We start from the raw sequence: 23,432 nt of genomic DNA, 5'->3' as shown, positions 1-23,432 counted from the left end.
GTCCTTTACAAAATATGTTTGCCAACCCTGACCTGGGGTATCTGACTGCTCTGTCACCTTGGCTGACTCATTTACCTGGAGGTAGTGACATAAAATGAAATGTTTGTGAGCTGCTTTAAGCCTCAAGGACTCTAAATAAGTTGCAAAGAACCATTGAAATTGCCATCTTACCAAAACAGAAATAATGAACAACTTGAAAAATCATCAGTGAGAAGAGGATAGTTCTAACGATAAAATCTAAGTCACCCCACTCCTCGTCTTAGATTAAACCTGCCAAGCTCCATTAGCCTCTGATTTGCATGGCCATTAGCGGAAGGCTGGGCTCCAGCACTATTTATTTCAATCAACATCCTCTTATGTAAACTCCTAATGCTTGATTATATGAGTTTGTACAAGTACAGAATTAATTGAGTATAACCCGTAATTCAAATTCAACATTAAGTCCATTTTGAACTAAAATATGATTGATTGCAAGAATTGCAGAACCCTGGAAGTAGAGTACTTCAACAGAACAGGGTCATTATTTTTGAGTTACATGCCAAATATTAACAGAGTGGGAGGGCCAAATTGCCACCTTTGGACTATTGTAGTATCTGCTTATTAATGAACCTTGTGTATTTGGTTTACTGCTTTGTATTAGAAACCCATAAGCCTGGTTTCTTAGAGGCAAAACTGCATTGTCTGCATTGTCTGGATTAAAAGAAGGAAATCTCATTTGTGTTAATACAAGGATAAGAGGAATGGACAGAAACAGTTCCAAAGCCCCACTAACAAAGGCACGCGTCACATAGTGTCCTTTCTTCACTGACAGAAGAGAAAGAAAAGCTGCATTCATCATTGTTTACCAATTTAAGTGCATCGATTCTATTTTCCACATACTGTGACTTCCCTGCCTCAAAAAAAGAAAAGAAAAAAGAAATCTCTCCTTTCAAAGAAAGGTTTTAAATAGCTACAGTCTGTTTTTGTTTTTGTTTTTTTGTTTCCTTTCTTACCCAAGTAGTGCCCAGACAGTTAGAGGTACATAAAGGAAAGGTAATGTGAGGGGGGAAAAGAAACAACAAAATATAAACGATTTTCACAGTGCCATGAATTCATATTCTATTGATACTATTAGTTTATATTCCCACTTAACAGCTTGGGCTAAAATGTGGGTTCCAGTATGATGCTGGTATTAATTGCCTTGAATAATTCAGGTTTTATCACTCTCCAGGGCTTCTCTGGAGCTGGGCTGCTGGAAGCCATATTTGGTACTTTGGAACCCCCATCTGATGATTCTCAAGGCTGCAAACTACACGGTGAGCTACCATTACTTGACTTGGTAAGCTGGGAAAGCCAGGACAGAGGAGAAATTGGAGAACGTTACCCAGTTCAAGAAACCAACTGGTGTTCAGTGTGTTCCATATACACTAAGATTGGAATCTTACCTGGGTTTATGGATTACTGTTATATGTGCTCTTCTTTAACAAGGCTAGAGAAAGCTCTAATTGCAGTTTTTGTTTTCTTTGGCGCAGGAGAAAAATTCTGAAGCTGCTGATGACTTGAAATAGGTCCTGGAGAGAATAAAGAAAGAAAATTAGAAAAAAATATATATATATTTTTAAAATACCTCACTCAATTGCCTTGTCTGCGTAATAACATTGAGCATGACTGTCACTCTGAAGACATATTAGCTCATTTAGGTAATTAGTGTGAGCAGCATGTTTCCCTACTTATTCCATTCAATTATAGGGTTCTCACTTTGTCATTACTGGAGTGTCTTAATGTGACTTGTAATTAGTGTAATTACAATCCAATGTTAATTATATCTGCCACTTAGACATAATTTTATATAGTAATGGTCTCTAATCTCAATAACCTTATTATGTTGTTTATTCAAACAGGAATTAAGTCTTCTTTCATGCGTCAAATATGGAGATTACAAAAAAGTACTGCTTGTGTCATTTTGGTAGTTATGACAAGGGAATCTCTGAAATAGCGAAATCATATTTGAGACAATGTCTGCATGTGCAAACAATTACAGCAGTTCCTCCCTGTTTCCAGAAATATGCCTGTGTATCTCCAAATAACTGTGCGCAGAGGCAGTTTGAGCCTTGACTTGCTCATGAATTCTGGGAAGAACTAATGTGTATATATCTAGAAGCCTATCTCAGTGGTTCAGTTTATTAGTATACCAAATACACTCATGGCTGACCATTTCATGGACCATTGCTCTGAGTAACTAACCATTGTATACAATATAATAATATCACCTCATATTTGAAGAGCACATTATCTTTTAAAGTGCTTTTCAATATATTATTTCAGTTAACCTTGAAAACAACTTTGCGGAAGTAGCAATGGCAGGTATCAGATCATTTGAATAGACTGGGAAAATAAAATAAAGACCATGTTCACTTAGCAAGGGTAGTGTTGCTAATCAAAAGGCAATTTAGCAGAGCAGTTAATAGCTTGGGCTCCAGAGTTAGATTTCTAGGTTTTGAATCCCAGCAACTCCACTTAGAAGTTCAACACCTTTGTGCAAGTTCTTAACCCCTCAATCCCTCAGTGTCCTCTTCTGCGTAACAGGACTAACAACAGTATCTACTCCAGAGGGTGGTCACAAGGATTAGAGGGGCAATATAGAAAAAGCCTAAAACAGTTCTTGGCACAAACTAAAAACTAAATAAATACAGGCTGCTATTATTGTTACTCTCAAAGGCACTCTCGTCTCTTGATTTGTGACTTGAAGTTTTTTCCCATAAACCACATCATTTCCTTATAGATTTTCTTTTGCTAATTACTAATTAAAGGTTTGATCTATACACTGCATGGTTTTGTGTACATACAGTATATTCATTTAGAAATAGATAACCCTGACCCAGGACTATTTAATAAAGCTGAAATTAAAAATCCTTTGGCTAACTCAGCTGTTATAAGAATACAATACTAGTATGAAGTTCCTTGGGAAAAGATTCAGTGGTTTTATTACTCTATACAAGCATAAACACTTCCTATTCCTGACATACTCAGAGTGGTACTTACTTGTGACTCTAGAATTTCATGAATCCTTGAAAACTTAACAGGGTCAAATGCAATAGCAAATGTGAAGTATTCTTTACACTAACACCTACAAAAATGTTAGTTTTATTTATTTAATAGATCTCAGTATCTGTATTTTATATAAATTTTTTTAAAATAAATTTATATATTTATTTATTTATTTTTGGCTGTGTTGGGTCTTCGTTTCTGTGCGAGGGCTTTCTCTAGTTGCGGCAAGCGGGGGCCACCCTTCATCGCGGTGCGCGGGCCTCTCACTGTAGCGGCCTCTCTTGTTGCGGAGCACAGGCTCCAGACGCGCAGGCTCAGTAGCTGTGGCTCACGGGCCCAGTTGCTCCACGGCATGTGGGATCTTCCCAGACCAGGGCTCGAACCCGTGTCCCCTGCATTGGCAGGTGGATTCTCAACCACTGCACCACCAGGGAAGCCCAGTATCTGTATTTTAAACAAAATATTGTCAGAATATTACAATTTACAAATTTGCCTATGGAGCTTTTTCGTTTCCCTTAAGCTCAGGTTATTTTCCTAATTTTCCAGAAACAAATAGCTTGCGTACCAAGTTTTGAAGTGATTTGGCCTCTTTGGACATATGATCCCTTCTCTGACGAAGCTGGCAAAGGTGGATATTCCCATAATCCATTCAGTAATAAACAAGAAGATGGTTTTTGCTGCTAACTTCTGTCAGTTAACAACATCATCAAGGCACCAACATATAGTATCTGGCTATGGATTTTTAGACCATTTTTAAAGTTCTCAGGTAGGGGAAATATTAGCTCTTGAAGTGTGCTCTGAGCTCAGAGAAAGCTAGGCCTGCTGGAGTTTATAGCAGTATAATAAACACAACCGAATGGGAAATCTTTGGAATGTGCACTACTGCCAGAGAACTAGTCATTAAATATTAACTAGCAACTCTTCTGACTTTTGTTTTATTTATAATTATTTACATGAAGTGTTGGGACATTTTTGCCAAAGAGACAAAGAACACAAAAAGATGTCAATTTCTCCATCTTTCAATACTTCCAGTAACTACAATGACCCAGGTTTAACCTTCAGTTAAATGTGTGGATGAATTCTCACTTCCAGACCAAGCTTTCGCAATGAGACATTAGGTTTTAATGTTCTCAACTGCACAAAGATGGCAGCCACTTCAAGCTGCACTTGGGTGAAGAGCTCTCAAGCCCTCCAGCCGCTGCCCATGCTCCAAATTAGACAATGCTGTCCTTCAGACTGCTTCTCCTAGGGTTCCAGTTTCCTCCACTATTGTCTGGAAGCATTTCTCCAGAGTATTACTGGGGAGTGGCTGAAAATGTGGAGGCAGCATTCCCATCAGGAAACTCCCACACTGGGGGCAGGAAGCCAAGGTACGAAATGTCCTTGGTCAGAGGTTAGTGACATACTTCCATTCTTTTTTTTTTTTTTTTTTTTAATTAATTAATTTATTTATTTTTGGCTGTGTTGGGTCTTCGTTTCTGTGCGAGGGCTTTCTCTAGTTGCGGCAAGCAGGGGTCACTCTTCATCGTGGTGCGCGGGCCTCTCACTATTGCGGCCTCTCTTGTTGGGAGCACAGGCTCCAGACACGCAAGCTCAGTAGTTGTGGCTCACGGGCCTAGTTGCTCCGCGGCATGTGGGATCTTCCCAGACCAGGGCTCGAACCCGTGTCCCCTGCACTGGCAGGCAGATTCTCAACCACTGCACCACCAGGGAAGCCCCGTACTTCCATTCTTGATCCCAGAACTGGCTAACTTTGTTACCTTTAACTGGTCACTTGACCACCTTACATCTTACTTTTCCCATCTGAAATTAGCTCCCCTCCCAATCATTTTCCTGATATTCTATGAGGACAAAATACAAAATTAACTCAAATTTATTGAATACTGTATGTTTCGAGAAATAAATATGAGTTCCTAATAATGATGATGATTTCATAGGTGAGGGAGTTATCTGAGAAGCCAAAACAATGTTTGTTTAAACTGAAGGCAAGAGCTTGGAAGTTTTACATAAGTAGACATTTTAAGAAGAGGTACAGTAGGGCTTTGGAATCAAACAGCACTGGGTTGAAATCCAGACCCCACTACTTCCCAGCTACGTGACCTTGGGCTAATCATTCAACCTCATTAAGATATAATCTCTTTATCTGTAAAGTAGTTACAATAACAGCATTTGTGAGGGCTATCGTGAGGATTACATGAGGTAATGAATCAGCAGGTTCTGGACTCAAAGCATGGCGACTGTTATTTATTAGAATACGCCATGGTGAAGAACATCAGTTTTATGCTACTTGTGATAGGAAACAATAAGAAGGTGTTAAAATATGATATGTTTTATATTTTCAGAAGATCAACTCTGTGTTGAAGAAAATGGAGTATAGAATGGTAAGAGGCTACAGAGGGAAAACCACTGGAGGACTATTGTCCTGATAAAGGAAAATGATATATAATACGTGGATTTTTGCAGTGGAAATGGTGACAGGTGAAAAAATTCAGGTTGTATAGGGGACGTCCCATCAAGCTGACTCTGATGGATTGGATGTGGGATGTGAGAGAAAAGAATCCAGGTTTTGAGCCTGAAAGTTGGGTGGATGGTAGTGTGATGGAGCAGATACTGTGGTGTGCTGCCCAAATCTTTCCCTTCTACATTCAGGAAAGGCACTCATTCCTTTAGCCTCTGGGAATATTGGCTGCTGGTTGTTCATAGCCAAGTCCCTCACCAGAAATTGCTTTCTGGGGAAAGTTGCAGCCTTGTCCAAAGTTGAAAATCCTCTTTAGAGACAGCCCCTACCCAAACAATGGTTGATAATGGCCTAAAAAGTCTTGGCCCCATTAGAATGTGGGACAAAATTCAGAACAATTCTAAAATGCCGCCCCAGCTATAGAGCTCCCTACAGACACATCTGAAGCCTTTTTGTGTAATGCAGCTCAGCTTCTCTCACTGCCCAATCTTTTTTTTTTTTTCCCATTTAAAAAAAAACTTTTTATTTTGAAATAATTATAGATATACAGGTATTGCAAAGATAGTACAGAGAGGTTCCATGCATCTTTCACCCATTTTCTCTCAATGGTTACGTCTTACATAATGATTAATATAATATCATAACCAGAAAAATCAATGTTGGTACAATATGTGTATATTCTTATGCTGTTTTTTCAAAGACATAGCAATAGTAATGGGTAGATTCCTGTAACCACCACCACAATCAAGATATAGATTTATATCATCACCACAAAGATCTACTGGTGTCATCATTTTACCACTCTGAATGAGTGTAGAAACCTTACCCCCTGTTATGGACTGAATGTTTGTGTCACCCCAAAATCCCTGGGTTGAAATCCTAATCCCCATCTCACTACCCAATCTTGCTTCTTACTCCCTTACTGGTGTTATTCCAGAAAGTCCTCCCAATAACCTCCTTTACACAGATCTCTGCTTCAGAGTCTATTTTAAGGTATCTGACTTAAAACAATTCGGGTTTGTCATGGTCCTTACAAGCAAAATCTAAAATGAGATTTTGGACTGGATCACCTGTTGGCAGGCTGGAGATGAGAATCCTGACACTGATAGATACTGATAGCTAATGTGGCATGCTATAGTGGTGCAATTGTTAAAATTGTTATAGATGGTGACCTGGGATGAAATACTGGTGGAAGGAAATGCACTGCTGGGACACTAGATCAAGTAACTGAGAGGTTCAGGACTATGACGTTGGATGACCATTTCTCAAAACTGTCAGTTAACTGGACAAGTTAATGAAAGTTTGAGGTTGACCGATTACCAATTTAAAAAAAAAAATAAAACATAAAAGCTAGGGGACATTTTTGGCAGAATGTAAAGAGATATTCATCAATCAAATCTGAAGGGCAGAAAAGGTGAGTATTAAACCCATAATTAGAGTGGAAGATTGGCAGAGCCCCAGAGAAGATGGAATTCCCAACCACAGCAAATCTGGTCACCATAGTCCAGGTTCTGATTGAAAAGGTGTAGGATCCTGAGAGGTAGGAGGGGACTATACGGGTTAATGTACTCAAAAATCAAATTCCCAGGATTCCCTGCAGAAGTGGCCTCTCCTCACTGTTAAAGGTGTGTGCCCCCTCTTGCTTAATAATCACACAAAGGTATCTATCTTGCAAGACAAGGGGGGAGGAGGAAGAAGGGGAGGGGGAGGGGGAGGATGAAGAAAGTAGTATATGCTGAAGGACCTCCAGGACCTAACCAGCATATCCCAACAGAAACAGAGAAAGTATATATAGGAATAGATTCTGAGAATGCTGGGATGGCGGGGGGTGAGGGGGTAGGGAGTGGTGCAGAATATAAGGCCGGAAAAGGGAGAAGTTATTGATAGGGAAGCACTATCCTGTGATAAGATTTAATACTATATCCATATTAGTCAGGGTTCAACATGAAGCAGAACCAATAGAACTGTCTATCTACCACACACACACATATGTACATCTATATCTATATAGATATATATATAGATACAGATATAGATATAGATACAGATATTGATGTCTTTTTAAATTTTTTTTTAAAAGAATTGACTTACACAATGATGGGGGCTGGTTACGTGTATTTGAATTCATAGGGTAGGCCATCAGGAAAGCAAGAACAAGAGCAAAATGAAACTCTACCAGCACAGGCCCAAGCTGTCATCCATAATTACTTCCCTCTCTATGGAAGCTTCATCCATAATTACTTCTCTCTCTTTAAAGATCTGCTTTAAAGGTCTTCCAAATGAATAGCCTCCTTTACTTAAAGTCAACTGTTTAGGAACGTTAATTACATCAGCAAATTTCCTTCACAGTAACACCTAGATTAGTGTTAATTGAATAACTTGGGACTGTAGCATAACCAAGTCAACACATCAGAAAACTCATAACCAATCGTTTCTTAGCTATGACACCAAAAGCACAAGCAATAAAATAAAAAAATTGGATAAATTTAACTTCATTAAAATGAATAACTATGTGCTTCAAAGGATACCATCAAAAAAATGCAAAAGACAACCCTCAGAATGGAAGAAAATATTTACAAATCATATATCTCAAAAGCAACTTGTATCCGGAATCTGTAAAGAATTCTTAAAACTTAACAGTAAAAGAAAACCCAGTCTAAAAGTGAGCAAAAGACCTGAATAGACATTATGAGTTTCTTGAAGATGATATACAAATATTGAAACAATTGCACACTATGCTTTGTTATCCATTAGTATCCTAGCTCATTGTCATCACTGTTTGCCTGATCGTAGTCTTTTGTTCAATGAGAAAAACTTTTACTTTCCCCTGGACACTTATTGCCTGTCCTTAGATTGTGATGGGTTCACCTTGCTCCCCACTCCAACAATCTCATCCAGAAGCATCAAAGCTCACCATGAAATTTTACCACTCTTAGATTAGCTAGCTAGGATGTTATACACTTTGGAAACCACCAGTGATAGAAATCTCAGCTCATCGGTATCTTGCAAACCTTGAACCTCATCTTGTTTCTGTGAAATCCTACTTTCCCTACCCTTGTCAGAAATATACAAAATCCAGAAAGAACTCCAAATCACATTTCATGACACCTCCCTCTTCCCCTATGATTTTCTTTTCATCTATTCCGGTGAGAGTTTTCGTCTGTTGTACCCTGCTCAATCAAGCTATTTCTCTAGTAAACTTTCTCTTCCAGGTAAATCAGAGTGTTATCTTCCCTTTCTAAATGTTGATTTTTTTTCTAAATGTCCTGCTTATATCCTAAACAAATACAAATGTCTAAAAATGGAATAGTGACATGAAATCCTGAGGAAGAGGAGACCTATAGATTTTAATATTGGGAGGTTTATATGTTAATGATGTGGTAGGAAAATTGCTTTGATTTATGTTTATTTGCCTCATAGACTTTGTCAAAATATTAAATAATCAACAGTTTTAGGGAATTCCCTGGCAGTCCAGTGGTTAAGAACTCTGTGTTTTCACTGCCAAGGGCCCAGGTTTGATCCCTGGTCAGGGAACTAAAATCCTACAAGCAAGCTGTGGGGCAAAAAAAAAAAAAAAAATTTTTTTTTGTTTATTGAGCACCTATTGTGTGTACCATAGTTGTAAGTGTTAAAGAATCCTTGAGTTCATAAAATTTATTTACAGTTTAGTCAGAGAGAACAAAGTTTTATGAACAAAAGTAAATAAGTGTAGCCCCATATGTGGAAAATAAAATTATATCAAGTCAAAACGACAACTCACAGAATGGGAGAAAATACTTGCAAATGATGCAACCAACAAGGGATTAATCTCCAAAGTATACAAACAGCTCATGCAGCTCAACGTAAAACAACAACAACAACAAAAACAATCAAAAAATAGGCAGAAGATCTAAATAGACATTACTCCAAAGAAGACACACAGGTGGCCAAAAAGCACATGAAAAGATGCTCAACATCGCTAATTATTAGAGAAATGCAAATCAAAACTACAGTGACGTATTGCCTCATACAGTCAGAATGGCCATCATCAAAAAGTCTACAAACAATAAATGCTGGAGAGGGTGTGGAGAAAAGGGAACACTCCTACACTGTTGGTGGGAATGTAAATTGGCACAGCCACTATGGAGAACAGTATGGAAGTTCCTTAAAAAACTAAAAATAGAGCTGCCATATGATCCAGCACTCCCAATCCTGGGCATATATCTAGAGAAAACCATAATTTGAAAAGATACATACACCTCAATATTCATTGCAGCACTGTTTACAATAGCTAAGACATGGAAACAACCTAAATGTCCATCGACAGATGAATGGATAAAGAAGATGTAGTACATATATACAATGGAATATTACTGAGCCATAAAAAAGAATAAAGTAATGCCATTTGCAGCAACATGGATGGACCTAGAGATTATCACACTAAGTGAAGTAAGACAAATACCGTATGATATCACTTATATGTGGAATCTAAAATGATGATACAAATGAACTTATTTACAAAAGAGAAACAGACTCACAGACTTCATAAACAAACCTATGGTTACCAAAGGGAAAAGATGGGGGGGGGTGGATAAATTAGGAGTTTCAGATTAACATATACACGCTACTATATGTAAAATATAAATAATCAAAAAGGACCTACTGTATAGCACAGGGAGCTCTACTCACTGTTCCGTAATAACTTAATGGGAAAAGAATCTGAAAAAGAATGGATATATGTGTATGTATATCTGAATCACTTTGCTGTGCAACTGAAACTAACACAACATTGTAAATCAACTATACTCCAACATAAAATAAAAATTTTTAAAAAAGCATCAGAAACACTGTGTTCTTGGTCTGGACTCCTTAGAAACTTAAGCAAGTCACATAATTCTTCTGTTTTCCTACACACTAAAATTAGAGATCATATCTACCCTGACTATCCCACAGAAGGAAATAAGATAATTTGTGGGAAATTGCTTTGAAATGTAAAGTACCATATAGGGTAAGGTATTAAGTTAAATAGCAGTACAATGCACCTTATCACAAAATGCCCATCCTTGAAAGAGACAAGTGTTTAGGAATTCAGGGTCAGAGAAGGCTTCACAGAGGATGTGGGACTGCTGGAAATACATGGTATTTAGATGGGCAACAGTAGGGCATTGGACAGGGACAGGAGGTGAAGTAAAAACCTAATGTAGCAAATGCCCTCTTCCCACAGATACGCTCTTACTTAGCAGGGCAGAAGAACTGTGGAGAGAAGTAGCAGAAATAAAGGTTACAAAGGAGGATGAGGATCAAATGTGGATAGTAAAGTCATATAAGGGACACACACACATCACATAGAAATATATATATGTATATATAACAGAAAAATATATACATATATATGTAATAGTACAAACTTTAGAATAGACAAATAAGCAAAATGAGAAGAACCGTTGCCCATAATCTTACCATGCAGAGTAAACCTCTGGTAATTTTGTCTTGCATCCTTCTAGATATGTTCCTTGTTTATGTAAAACACTTTCTCCATAATCTGTGATTTACTGTGTGTATCTTCAGCATGTTGTGGTATCTGGTAGATAGACAGTACACACGGAATAAATCTTTACTGAACTGAATGGAAGCTTTCTGACTCATTTCTGTATGAAGTTTGGTTAAATGTTTTGATTTTTCTCTTTAAAATTGAAGTTTGAAATGATTGGGTTTTTCTCTTAGGGTTTATTTTGCTAAGCTAAAATCATTGAAGTAACATCTACGTTGCATTTTATCAACTCTCCTTCTGATTATATTGATGCTGTGGTTGAAAACCAGTCATTTGTATTGACTTTGAATAATTATATATTGTTCCATTCCAATTTCTTTAAAGTACAGGTTGCTTCATGATTGATCTGGGGAATTAGGCAGCTACAGGTCAGTTCCTTATGTGGGTAGAAACCTAATGGGTATTTTCTTATTTTTTCTTACTTATTAAACAAACATGTAGTTAACATTTTTAGAAAATGTATAAAGTATAACAAAAAAGTTTAAATCTTTTATAATTATATAACCCAGAGGTAACCATATTAACAGACATAAGTGGAATAAAATGCATTTTAGACTTGAAAAAGTATAGATTGATAGACATTGTGAAATATGTTTTCCTCTCAAGGCAGTAGCAGTATAGTCAGTGGGTTCAGAGTTAAAGCATTAGGTTTAATTAATTTATTCTCATATCCGGCATTCATATATATATATGGTTGTTATCCCCACGTATCAGATAGATAGATATAGATATAGATATATAGATACAGATATGGATATAGATATCTATCTGTTTAACAAATTTAACAAATTCCCTTCCTTTAGTCCCTCTGCAAGAGTACCAAACATGGGCTTCTGAAAGTCCCAGGTCTTTACCTATTTGTTTGACAGGTACATCCAGATTAGCCATTATATTAGAAAATAATCAGAAAACAACTACCTCAAAAAGATAATAAATAAGAATGGCTTATTATTTTCACACTGTTTGAATTTCTTGAAGGCACCTGTGAAAAATGCAAAGATTTACCCACCCAAAATCTCCCTCTAATTGCAGATTATGAAGAGATCTGAGAAACGGTACTTCTGGGACCTTTTGAAATCTCACCATTCAGGCAGCTGCCTTTTCTTTCAACCACAAAACTGACCACAACAAATGCATTCCATTTCAGACAGACTCCAAAATAATCAGGCATCCCTAGAACCAATTAAGAATCCTGCTTTCATTTTTACACTTTGCCAGAAACAATCCTATGGTGGTTCAAGGCACAGTTCCATGTGTATCACATTTCATAAATCTTTTTATATAGCTTAAATAAAATTTAAATGAATATGAGAGGCATTCTAGAAGAGGAAAGAAATAACAAAATATAAAAACAAAATTTTAGGAATATTTAGAGGGGGAAACAACTGTCCCAACTACCACAATTTCCTAATGAGATTAATAGGCCAATTGTACACATATGTATGCAAGAGGACATGCAGATACGTAAGGGCAGGTATCATATACATACATATAACAGCTTAAACTCTGTCCCATCACTAACTGATAGATTGGTCTCTTTTTCACACTGTGACTGCCTATTGTAGTCAATACTATTTAACTTTCCATGGCAATCAAAGTATGTATTACCTTGCCATCCTTGAAAAACGATAGGTCAGTGAAAATATTCTGAATTCACCACACTCTAAGGAAGCTCCAGATCCCTAAGAAAGGAAGACAGTATTAATAATAATGATAACTAGTGTCTTAATTGCATTGTGCTAAGTGTTTAATAGATGTTATCTCTTTTAATTCTCCCAGAAACACTATGCAGCAGATGATAATATCATCCTTACTTTACAGATGGCAAGACTAGGGACCAGACCTTTTAAGTAACATGGACAGGGTCACAAAGCTAGAAGTGGTGGAAATAAGGCTGAAACCAAGCTTTTAAGTGTGATGCAGAGTTGCCTCTGTTGAGAAGAGAAGGCAAACAAATCTCTATTATGAACTATCCCAGAGCAACATAGATGGCCTCCACCTAAAAATAATCAAAATACTTTTAAAAATTCTTACAAAAAACAAAAAAAACTACTTGTGTTATGATGAAAGTACTACGTTTTGCTTACAGCCAGTGTATTAACTTTGCTAGCTAACTTCAAAAACTGGAGTTATACATGAGATATATGCTGACTGACTAGATCTCCAAATACTTTTGAATCAATGGTTTTCAAACTCAAAACCTTAAGGATTATGGCTCAGTAAGAACTTTCACTGTTTCCCCTTCCTTCTTTCCTTCAGCCAGCCAAAAAAAAAAAATTTATAATTTTTCTTCTGTTTCTCTCCTTTATTGGAAGCACAGAGTCTTAACCACTGGACACCAGGGAAGTCCCAAAATTGTATTAAATGCCCTTTAAAGTCAGACACTGTTAATTACCTGGGCTGCTTCAATAAACAAATCAAGATCTCTGCTCTTAAGATTATAATCTAGTGGGAAAGACAAGAGAATAAAAAGCAATTTCAATTCTGTGTAAAAAGGTATGATAAGCTCTAAGTATGGATAAATTAGCTGATATTTAGGAGGGTGTCCCTGACCCAAGCTTTTCGTAGGAGAGACCATAGAAGGATTTATGTTGAAAGTCATTTCTAACCTAAGAACCAAAGATAATGACCAGTTAACTAGTTGATGTGAAAATATAAGGACAGCTAAAGAAATCAGAGATGATATCTGTGACATAAAAATCAATTAGAAAAACCAAACTCTCAACGTAAAACCAGCTAAACACATAAACAGGCAGTCTTCAGAAAAAGAAATCGAAATAGACAATAAACATATAACAGAAATGCATACCCTGACTCATAATTAAAGAATGCAAATCAAGACAAATATACAACCATATTTCACACATCAGATCAGCAAAATGTAGAGTGCGATGATAATGCTAGCAAGCTCATATATTTTGAGCAAGAATATGAAACTGTAAGGAGTGCAACAAGGCAATAGCTATGAAAACTATAAATTAAAAATGAAGGTACCCTACCATCTCAGTCCTAAGAAATTAATACCACTGCTACACTTACAAGAATTTGTTCAAATATGTATTTTAAAATGTTCATTAAAACATGTTTGTAATGGCTAAAGCTGAAAATAACAAAAGCAACTATCAGTATAATTCTGGTTAAATAAGTGTTGGCAAGCCCACTTGTTATGCGCTGAGTTGTGTCCTCCTCTAAAATTCACATATTGAAGCCCTAACACCCAGTACCTCAGAATATGACTGTAGGACCTTTTAAGAGGCAATTAAGTTAAAATGGGGTCATTAGGGTGAGCCCTAATCCAATGTAACTGGTGTCCTTATAAAGAGGAATTAGGACACAGACAACACAGACAGAGAAACCACATGTGAAGACATAGCAAGAAGGTGGTTATCTGCAAGCCAAAGAAAGAGACCTCTGCCAACAGAGGTCAGAATTACCAAAACACATTGAAGGAAGGGCATCCATGGAGCTGGGGCTTAGAGCTCTGGGGAGGAAGCACCTCTGGGTTGATACTGGTGCTTCTAAGCTAGGAGGAAGAACCCTGTGGATCTGAGACACAGAACGATGGCCAAATCACCCCTTAGGCAATGTGGGCACAGTGCCTAGGCCCAAAGTACTTTTCGGGTACCATGAGACTGTTCTGATTTGTTTTAAAATCAGAAGAATGAACTTTTAGGTCAATGAAAGTGTTTTTATAAATAACATTAATGTATTTGCCTTTATACTAATACCATCAGAAAATATAGTTTTAAAATTTTCTTAAGGTAGAAGGAACCCACAAAGGCATAACGGTCCAGGACCCACAAAAATTATAATGTGGTCCTTCCCAGATTTCTAAGAAGTGGCTGCCTGAGGTGGTACTTGTGTCTCTGAGGGGGTAGAAAGGAGCGAGTTGTGGGCGTGTTGGAAAACTGAAAATTGGAATCAACTGCCACTACTGAAATTAACTGCTACTATCAAAAGAAAGAAGTGATGCTGGAGAGAGAGACAGAACAGAAAGAAAATAGGAATAGGAATAGAAGGAAACAGGAATAGAAAGAAAATAAGGAGGACACTCTTAGTCCTCCAGCCTTCCGTTCTCCTTCTTCTACCCCTATTGGCAGAGATTAATGGGGAATCAGGGAAAGAGGTGGACAGCACATGGAAAGGAAAAACATGGTCTACAGAGTTCCAGTTCCAGCATCATAAAGGAGTATAGAAGGGTAGGTCTGAAACTGAGAGACAATAAATTACTGGCACATCCACATAATGGAGTAATATACAACTATTAACAAGAATTAGATGATTCTGTGTGTGTTAATACAAACAATATCCAAAATATACTATGACATATTAAATCTAAATGCACACTGGTAGTGAGTAAAATAGAATAATATATAATAATAAATATAGATATATAGATAGATCATTAGATAGATAAATATTTCAATTCCTCACCCTGCAAGAAACTCAACAAAACTTTCAGTGGTGGTTAAATTTAGGGAGTTTGACTAGACTGAGGATGGTGGCTTTCATTTTTATTTGATTCTTTTTGTATCATGTGAAATTTTCTTAATTTGCATTTGTAGCTTTGTTAGTTTGCTTTAATATCAAAAGATGTTATTTGGATAGTTGGGTTATACCCCTTTCTATTTCCTTTTTAAATCATGTGCATTAAAAATTAATAACTACTATTTAATGGTGATAAAGTTCTAAAAAACATTTTTCAGGAATCTTTCAAAGAAATACCTCTATTTGGTCTTCTCTGTGATTTCATCTCCCATCTGTCTCCTCATATTCTGCTCCAAAGAAATTGAACTCCTTTCAGCTTTTAAAACATGTCTCTATCTCCTCTTATCAGTCCCTTCTTTAGCTAACTCCAGCTTTCAAGTTATTTAAGTTAATACCACTTTCTCAGGAAACCTTCCATGATTTCTTGTTTAGTTCATTTGACCAATATGTGTTTTCAAAGTCCGTGAACTTTTTTCTTGTAACATTTACTACACTACTGTTTTGCTATTTGTTTAATAACAGTTTTCTTTATTAGACTATAAGAAGCACTGTGACAGCAGGGGCTGTACCTTCCTTGTTCGCCTAGAAAATTGACTGGTTCTCAATAAATAATGGGGTGGGTTATGGATAGAAGAATGTAACCACCATATTATAGAACTATGTACTGATAAACTAAAATTACTTTATTAAAAGCATGAACTGAGCATGGATTATTTTCTTTTTTGTTTTGTTTTGTTTTAGAAAATTAAGATGGGGAATAGTATTTCACATTTTTAATCAGAGCTTTTTTATGACATTTTATTTACAAAACAACTCACACTTTGGGGCTCACAAATTTTTTCATCCACGTAACTAATTCTAAATTTTAATGGGTATTTATGCTCGTGGGTTAACCTCAATGCATAAAACTACAACAATTTATTTATTGATTGGCCCTAATACATTCAGTTTAGCAATATAAACGCTCTGGTACCTTTTAAAATTTAGATGGCCTTTTTGAAACAGTATGCAAATTAGTTCTCAATTATTTTAATATTATCAGTAATTTTTAAAATTTTTATTTATTTTTATTTTTTAATGTAAAATTTATTTTATATTGGGGGTATAGTTGATTTACAATGTTGTGTTAGTTTCAGGTGTACAGAAAAGTGATTCAGTTATACATATACATATATCCATTCTTTTTCAGATTCTTTTCCTATATAGGTTATTACAGAATACTGAGTAGAATTCCCTGTGCTATACAATAGTTCCTCGTTGATTATCTCTTTTATATATAGTAGTGTGTATATGTTAATCCGAAACTCCTAATTTATCCCTCTTCCCACCTTTCCCCTTTGGTAACCACAGGTTTGTTTTCGAAGTCTGTGAGTCTTTTTCTGTTTTGTAAATAAGTTCATTTGTATCATCTTTTAGATTCCACATATAAGAGATATCATATGATATTTGTCTTTGTCTAACTTACTTCACTTAGTACAATAATCCATGTCCATCCATGTTGCTGCAAATGGCATTATTTCATTCTTTCAAAAAATGGCTGAGTAATATTCCATTGTATATATGTACCACATCTTCTTTATCCATTCATCTGTCAATGGATAGTTAGGTTGCTTCCATGTCTTGGCTATTGTAAATAGTGCTGAAATGAAAATTGGGGTGCATGTATCTTTTTGAATTATAGTTTTCTCTGGATATATGTCCCAGAGTGAGATTGCTGGATCATATGGTAGTTCTATTTTTAGTTTTTTAACTTAAACTCCATACTGTTCTCCACAGTGGTTGTATCAATTTACATTCCCACCAACAGTGTAGGGGGGTTCCCTTTTCTCCACACCCTCTCCAGCATTTATTGTTTGTAGACTTTTTGATGATGGCCATTCTGACCTGTGTGAGGTGATATCACATTGTAGTTTTGATTTGCATTTCTCTAATGATTAGTGATGTTGAGCATCTTTTCACGTGCTTTTTGGCCATCTGCATTTGTCTTTGGAGAAATTTCTATTTAGATCTTCTGCCTATTTTTTGATTGCATTGTTTGTTTTTTTTGATATTGAGGTGCATGAGCTGTTTGTATATTTTGGAGGTTAATCTCTTGTCAGTCTCTTTGTCTGCAAATATTTTCTCCCAGTCTATGAGTTGTCTTTTCATTTTGTTTATGGTTTCCTTAGCTGTGCAATAGCTTTTAAGTTTAATTAGGTCCTATTTGTTTATTTTTGTTTTTATTTTCATTACTCTAGGAGGTGGATCCCAAAAGATATTGCTGTGATTTATCTCAAAGAGTGTTCTGCCTATGTTTTCCTGTACGAGTTTTAGAGTATCTGGTCTTACATTTAGGTCTTTATTATATTGAGGTAGTTTCCCTCTATGCCCACTTTCTGGAGAGTTTTATCATAAATGGGTGCTGAATTTTGTCAAAAGCTTTTCTGCATCTACTGAGATAATCATATGTTTTTTATTCAATTTGTTACTGTGGTGTATCACACTGATTGATTTGTGGATACTGAAAAATCCTTGCATCCCTGGGATAAATTCCACTGGATCATGGTGTATGATCCTTTTAATGTATTATTGGATTTGGTGTGCTAGTATTTTGTTGAGGATTTTTATCTATATTCATCAGTGATATTAGCCTATAATTTCCTTTTTTGTGGTATCTTTGTCTGGTTTTGTTATCAGGGTGATGGTGGCCTTGTAGAATGAGATTGGGAGTGTTCCTTCCTCTGCAATTTTTGGAAGAGTTTGAGAAGGATGGGTTTTAGCTCTTCTCTAAATGTTTGATAGAATTCACCTGTGAAGCCATCTGGTCCTGGACTTTTGTCTGTTGGAAGTTTTTAAATCACAGCTTCAATTTAAGTACTGTGATTGGTCTGTTCATATTTTCTATTTCTTCCTGGTTCAGTCTTGGAATATTGTACCTTTCTAAGAATTTATCCATTTCTTTTTTTTCTTTTTTCTGGTTTTTTTTTTTTTTGGTTGTGTTGGGTCTTAGTTGTGGCACATGTGATCCCTTCGTTGAGGCATGTGGGATATTTGGTTGTGGCTGTGGGCGTCTCTCTAGTTGTGGTGCATGGGCTTCTCTCTAGTTGTGGCATGTGGGCTTCTCTCTAGTCATGACGTGCAGGTTTTTCTCTCTCTAGTCATGGTGTATGGGCTCCAGGGCACATGAGCTCTGTAGTTTGTGGCACGCGGGCTCTCTCGTTGAGGCACTTGAGCTCTACTTCTCACGCGCAGGCTTAGTTGCCCCACCGCATGTGGGATCTTAGTTCCCGACCAGGGATCACACCTGTGTCCCCTGCATTGGAAGGCGGATTCTTTACCACTGGACCACCAGGGAAGTCCCTGTCCATTTCTTCTAGGTTTTCCATTTTATTGGCATACAGCTGCTTGTGGTAGTCTCTTATGATCCTTTGAATTTCTGTGGTGTCCATTGTAACTTCCTCTTTTTCATTTCTAATAGTATTGATTTGAGTCCTTTCCCTTTTTTCCTTGATGAGTCTAGCTAAAGGTTTATAAATTTTGTTTATCTTTTCAAAGAATCAGCTTTTAGTTTCATTGATCTTTTCTTTTGTTTTCTTTGTCTCTGTTTCATTTATTTCTGCTCTGATCTTTGTGATTTCTTTCCTTCTACTAACTTTGTATTTTATTTCTTTTTCTTTCTCTAGTTGCTTTAGGTGTAAGGTTAGGTGGTTTGAGAATTTTTTGTTTGTTTCCTGAGGTAAGACTGCATTGCTATAAACTTCCCTCTTTAGAACTGCTTTTGCTGCATCCCAAAGGTTTTGGATTGTTGTGTTTTTGTTTTCATTTGACTCTATGTATTTTTTATTTCCTCTCTGATTTCTTCTGTGATCCATTGGTTGTTTAGTAACATATTGTTTAGCTTCCACGTGTTTGTGTTTTAAAAATTTTTTTTTTTCTTGTAGTTGATATCTAACCTCATAGCATTGTGGTAAAAAAAGAGGCTTAATATGATTTCAATTTTCTTAAATTTACCAAGGTTTGCTTTGTGGCCCAGCATGTGACCTATCCTGGAGAATGTTCCACTTGCACTTGAGAAGAATGTGTATTCTGCTGCTTTTGGATGGAACGTTCTATAAACATCAATGAAGCTCATCTGGTCTAATGTGTCATTTAAAGCCTGTGTTTCCTTATTGATTTTCATTTTGGATGATCTGTCCATTGATGTAAGTGGGTGTTAAAGTCCCCCACTATTATTGTGTTACTGTCGATTTCTCCATTTATAGCTGTTAGCATTTGCCTTATGTATTGAGGTGCTCCTGTGTTGGGTGCATATATATTTACAATTGTTATATCTTCTTGGATTGATCCCTTGATCATTATGTAGTGTCCTTCTTTGTCTCTTGCAACAGTCTTTATTTTGAAGTCAATTTTGTCTGATATGAGTATTGCTGTTCCAGCTTTCTTTTGATTTCCATTTGCATGGAATACCTCTTTCCATACCCTCACTTTCAGTCTGTATGTGTCCCCAGATCTGAAGTGGGTCTCTTGTAGACAGCATATATATGGGTCTTGTTCTTGTATCCATTCAGCCAGTCTATGTCTTTTGGTTGGAGCATTTAATCCATTTACATTTAAGGAAATTATCAATATGTACGTTCTTATTGCCATTTTGTTAATTGTTTAGGATTTGTGTTGGTTGGTTTCTTTCCTTCTCTTCTTCTTTTGTTCTCTTCTCTTGTGATTTGATGACTATCTTTAGAGTTTGTTTGAATTGTTTTTTCTTTTGTGTGTGTGTATCTATTGTAGATTTTTGGTTTGTGGTTCCAATGAGGTTTCGATATAGCAGTCTATATATATATATATATATATACACACACACACACACACATATATATATATCTACCAGATTGTTTTAAGTTGCTGGTCTCTTAATTTTAAATGTGTTTCCAATAACCTGCATTTGTACTCTCCTCTCCTCATGATTGCTAGTTTTGATATCATATTTGTGTGTGGATGGTTCTCTACCTTTACTCTATATTTGCCCTCATTGGTGAGCTTTCCTATACATAATTTTCTTGTTTCTAGTTGTGGTCTTTTCTTTTCCACCTAGATAAGTTCCTTTAGCATATGTTGTAAAGCTGGTTTAGTGGTGCTGAATTCTCTTAGCTTTTGCTTGTCTTAAATTTTGATTTCTCCATCAAAGCTGAATGAGAGGCTTGCTGGGTAAAGTATTCTTGGTTGTAGAATTCTTGTTTCATCACTTTAAATATATCATTCCACTCCCTTCTGGCCTGCAGAGTTTCTGCTGAAAAATAAGCTGATAACTATATGGGGATTCTCTTGTATGTTATTTGTTCCTTTTCCCTTGTTGCTTTAAATATTTTCTCTTTGTCTTTAGTTTTTGTCAATTTGATTAAATGTGTCTTGCTATGTTCTTCCTTGGGTTTATCCTGTATGGGACTCTCTGTGCTTCCTGGACTTGTGTGAGTGCTTCCTTTCCCATGTTAGGGAAGTTTTCAGCTATTCTCTCTTCAAATATTTTCTCAGGCCCTTTCTCTCTCTCTTCTCCTTCTGGGACCCCTATAATTACAAATGTTGGTGAGTTTAATGTTGTCCCAGAGGTCTCTGAGTCTGTCCTTGTTTCTTTTCACTCTTTTTTTCTTTATTCTGTTCCACAGCAGTGATTTCCACCAAGCTTTCTTCCAGCTCACTTATTCGTTTTTCTGCCTTATTTATTCTGCTATTGATTCCTTCTAGTGTATTTTTCATTTCAGTTATTGTATTGTTCATCTCTGTTTGTTTGTTCTTTAAATCTTCTAGCTCTTTGTTAAACATTTCTTGTGTCTTCTCAGTCTGTGCCTCCATTCTTTTTCTGAGATCTTGGATCATCTTTACTACCATTACTCTGAATTTTTTTAGATTGCTTATCTCCGCTTCACTTAGTTGTTCTTCTGGGATTTTATCTTGTTCTTTTGTCTGGAACATATTTCTCTGCTATCTCATTTTGTCTAACTTTCTGTGTTTGTGGTCTGTTTCTCAGGCTGCAGGTTTGTAGCTCTCTTGCTTCTTCTGTCTGCCCCCTGGTGGGTGAGGTCCAGGGGTTAGTGCAGGCTTCCTGGTGGGAGGGACTGGTGCCTGCCCACTGGTGGGTGGAGCTGGGTCTTGCCCCTCTGGTGGGTAAGGCCATGTCCAGGGGTGTGTTTAGAGGTGGCTGTGCACTCTGGATGACTTTAAGCAGCCTGTCTCTTGATGGGTCGGGCTGTGTTTCCACCCTGTTGATTGTTTGGCCTGAGGCGTCCCAACACTGGAGCCCATAGGCTGTTGGGTGGAACCAGGTCTCTGTGCCAAAATGGCGACCTGCAGGAGCACTCACGCTGATGAATATTCCCTGGAGCCTTCGCCACCAGTGTCCTTGCACCCACAGTGAGCCTTAGCCAATCCCCACCTCCCCAGGATACTCTCCAAGACAAGCAGGTAAGTCTGGCCCAGGGTCCTATCGAGTCACTGGTTTGCCCTGGGTCCCAGTACATGTGAAAGCTTGTGTGTTCCCTCCAAGAGTGGAGTCTCTGTTTCCCCCAGTCCTGTGGAGCTCCTGCACTCAGGCCCTGCTGGCCTTCAAAGCCAAATACTCTGAGGTCTCCTCCTCCCAGTGCCAGACCTTCAGGGTGGGGAGCCTGACTTGGGGCTCAGAACTCTCACTCCTATGGGAGAATCTCTGTGATGTAATTATTTTCCAGTTTGTGGGTCATCCACCCAGTGGGTATGGGATCTGATTATATCATGAAAACACCCCTCTTACCATCTCGTTGTGACTTCTTTGTCTTCGGATGTGGAATATATTTTTTGGTAGGTTCTGGTCTTTTTTGTCGATGGTTGTTCAGCTGTTAGTTGTGATTTTGGTGTTTTTGTGTCAAGTCCTTCTATTTTGCCATCTTGTCTCCTCCTTTTACCTAATATAAAAGGTAATTTAAAAAATAAAAAAAAAGGTAATTTTATATTTTAAATTACCTTTTAGCAGAGATGTAACTGAACACAAGTTCACATGCCCAATGCACAGTGATGCCAAACAATTCCGAAACATTTGTGTTTGCAGCAAGAAAGCAATTGCCAGTAAATTAAAAAATACTTACAATTTGTTGGGATTCTTATTCATATCTCTCTTTCCTTCTAAGATTTCAGGAGGCCTATTGATGCTCAAAAATGGTTTCAATCAGAGATGAGACAAAGTAAGATGTTTATTATATCTGAGTCCAATCAGAAAATGCAAATCAGACAGTAATTTGAATAGAGAAATTTAAAATAAAGAATTATTAACAGGAGATTAAAGTAAATAAAGAATTATCTAGAGTAGAGTAGAGTTAAAGAGAAATATAAAGACTAGAGGAATAACAGATATAGGTAATAGCCACTACTCTTAGCCCTAGGGCTGAGATAGAATGACGAAGGGGTGCCTGCCTGAGTGATCCCATGCCTTCCTGACTAGAGGTGAGACCAAGACCTTTCTGGAATGAACATAGCCAGGCATCTCTGGATGGTGGGAAACTTGCTGGTGGACCTTCCTGGAAACCTGCCCTCTGAATGGTAGGGGAAGCCATCCTCAGGGAGGTGCTGCATTTTAGAACTTGATATGAAGTCACATAAGAGTTAATCAGTGAATGGATAACTTTATTTACAATCCTGTGATGATTTAAATGACAAAAGAAAATATATGTGAATGTCAGTAATCGCAATTAAAAGTGTGCTACATTTACTAAGCATTAGCATGACTTGCATGTCTACCATGTAGTAATTGACCTAATTCATCATCTCATTTTGACTTGACACTCAGGTTCTAACCTCTGCAAATTTTCACTCTAAGCAGAAGATGCAGAGCCAGATTGGCAAAGAGTGATGTCAGAGTTCACTATCTCGGGCCTCTTAGCCTTGTTCAATCAGCATTTACCCCTGGACCCAGCCTGACACCCCTAAAAT

General features: G+C 37.1%; 1 long non-coding RNA gene across 1 annotated transcript in view; it reads right to left on the bottom strand.

Annotated features, from left to right (window-relative positions):
* LOC309631156 overlaps positions 1-22,402 on the bottom strand; it is a 381,246-nt gene extending 358,844 nt beyond the window's left edge. The window contains exon 1 of the long non-coding RNA XR_014246106.1: positions 1,425-22,402. This is a non-coding gene — a long non-coding RNA (uncharacterized lncRNA). The remainder of the gene's footprint in view (positions 1-1,424) is intronic.
* Positions 22,403-23,432: the final 1,030 nt, after the last annotated feature.

This window comes from Balaenoptera borealis (assembly GCF_965194805.1).
Source record: "Balaenoptera borealis genome assembly, chromosome: 6".
Lineage (NCBI taxonomy): Eukaryota > Metazoa > Chordata > Mammalia > Artiodactyla > Balaenopteridae > Balaenoptera > Balaenoptera borealis.
Note: the sequence above shows the minus strand (reverse complement) of the source record. Positions and strands in the feature narration are given on the sequence as shown.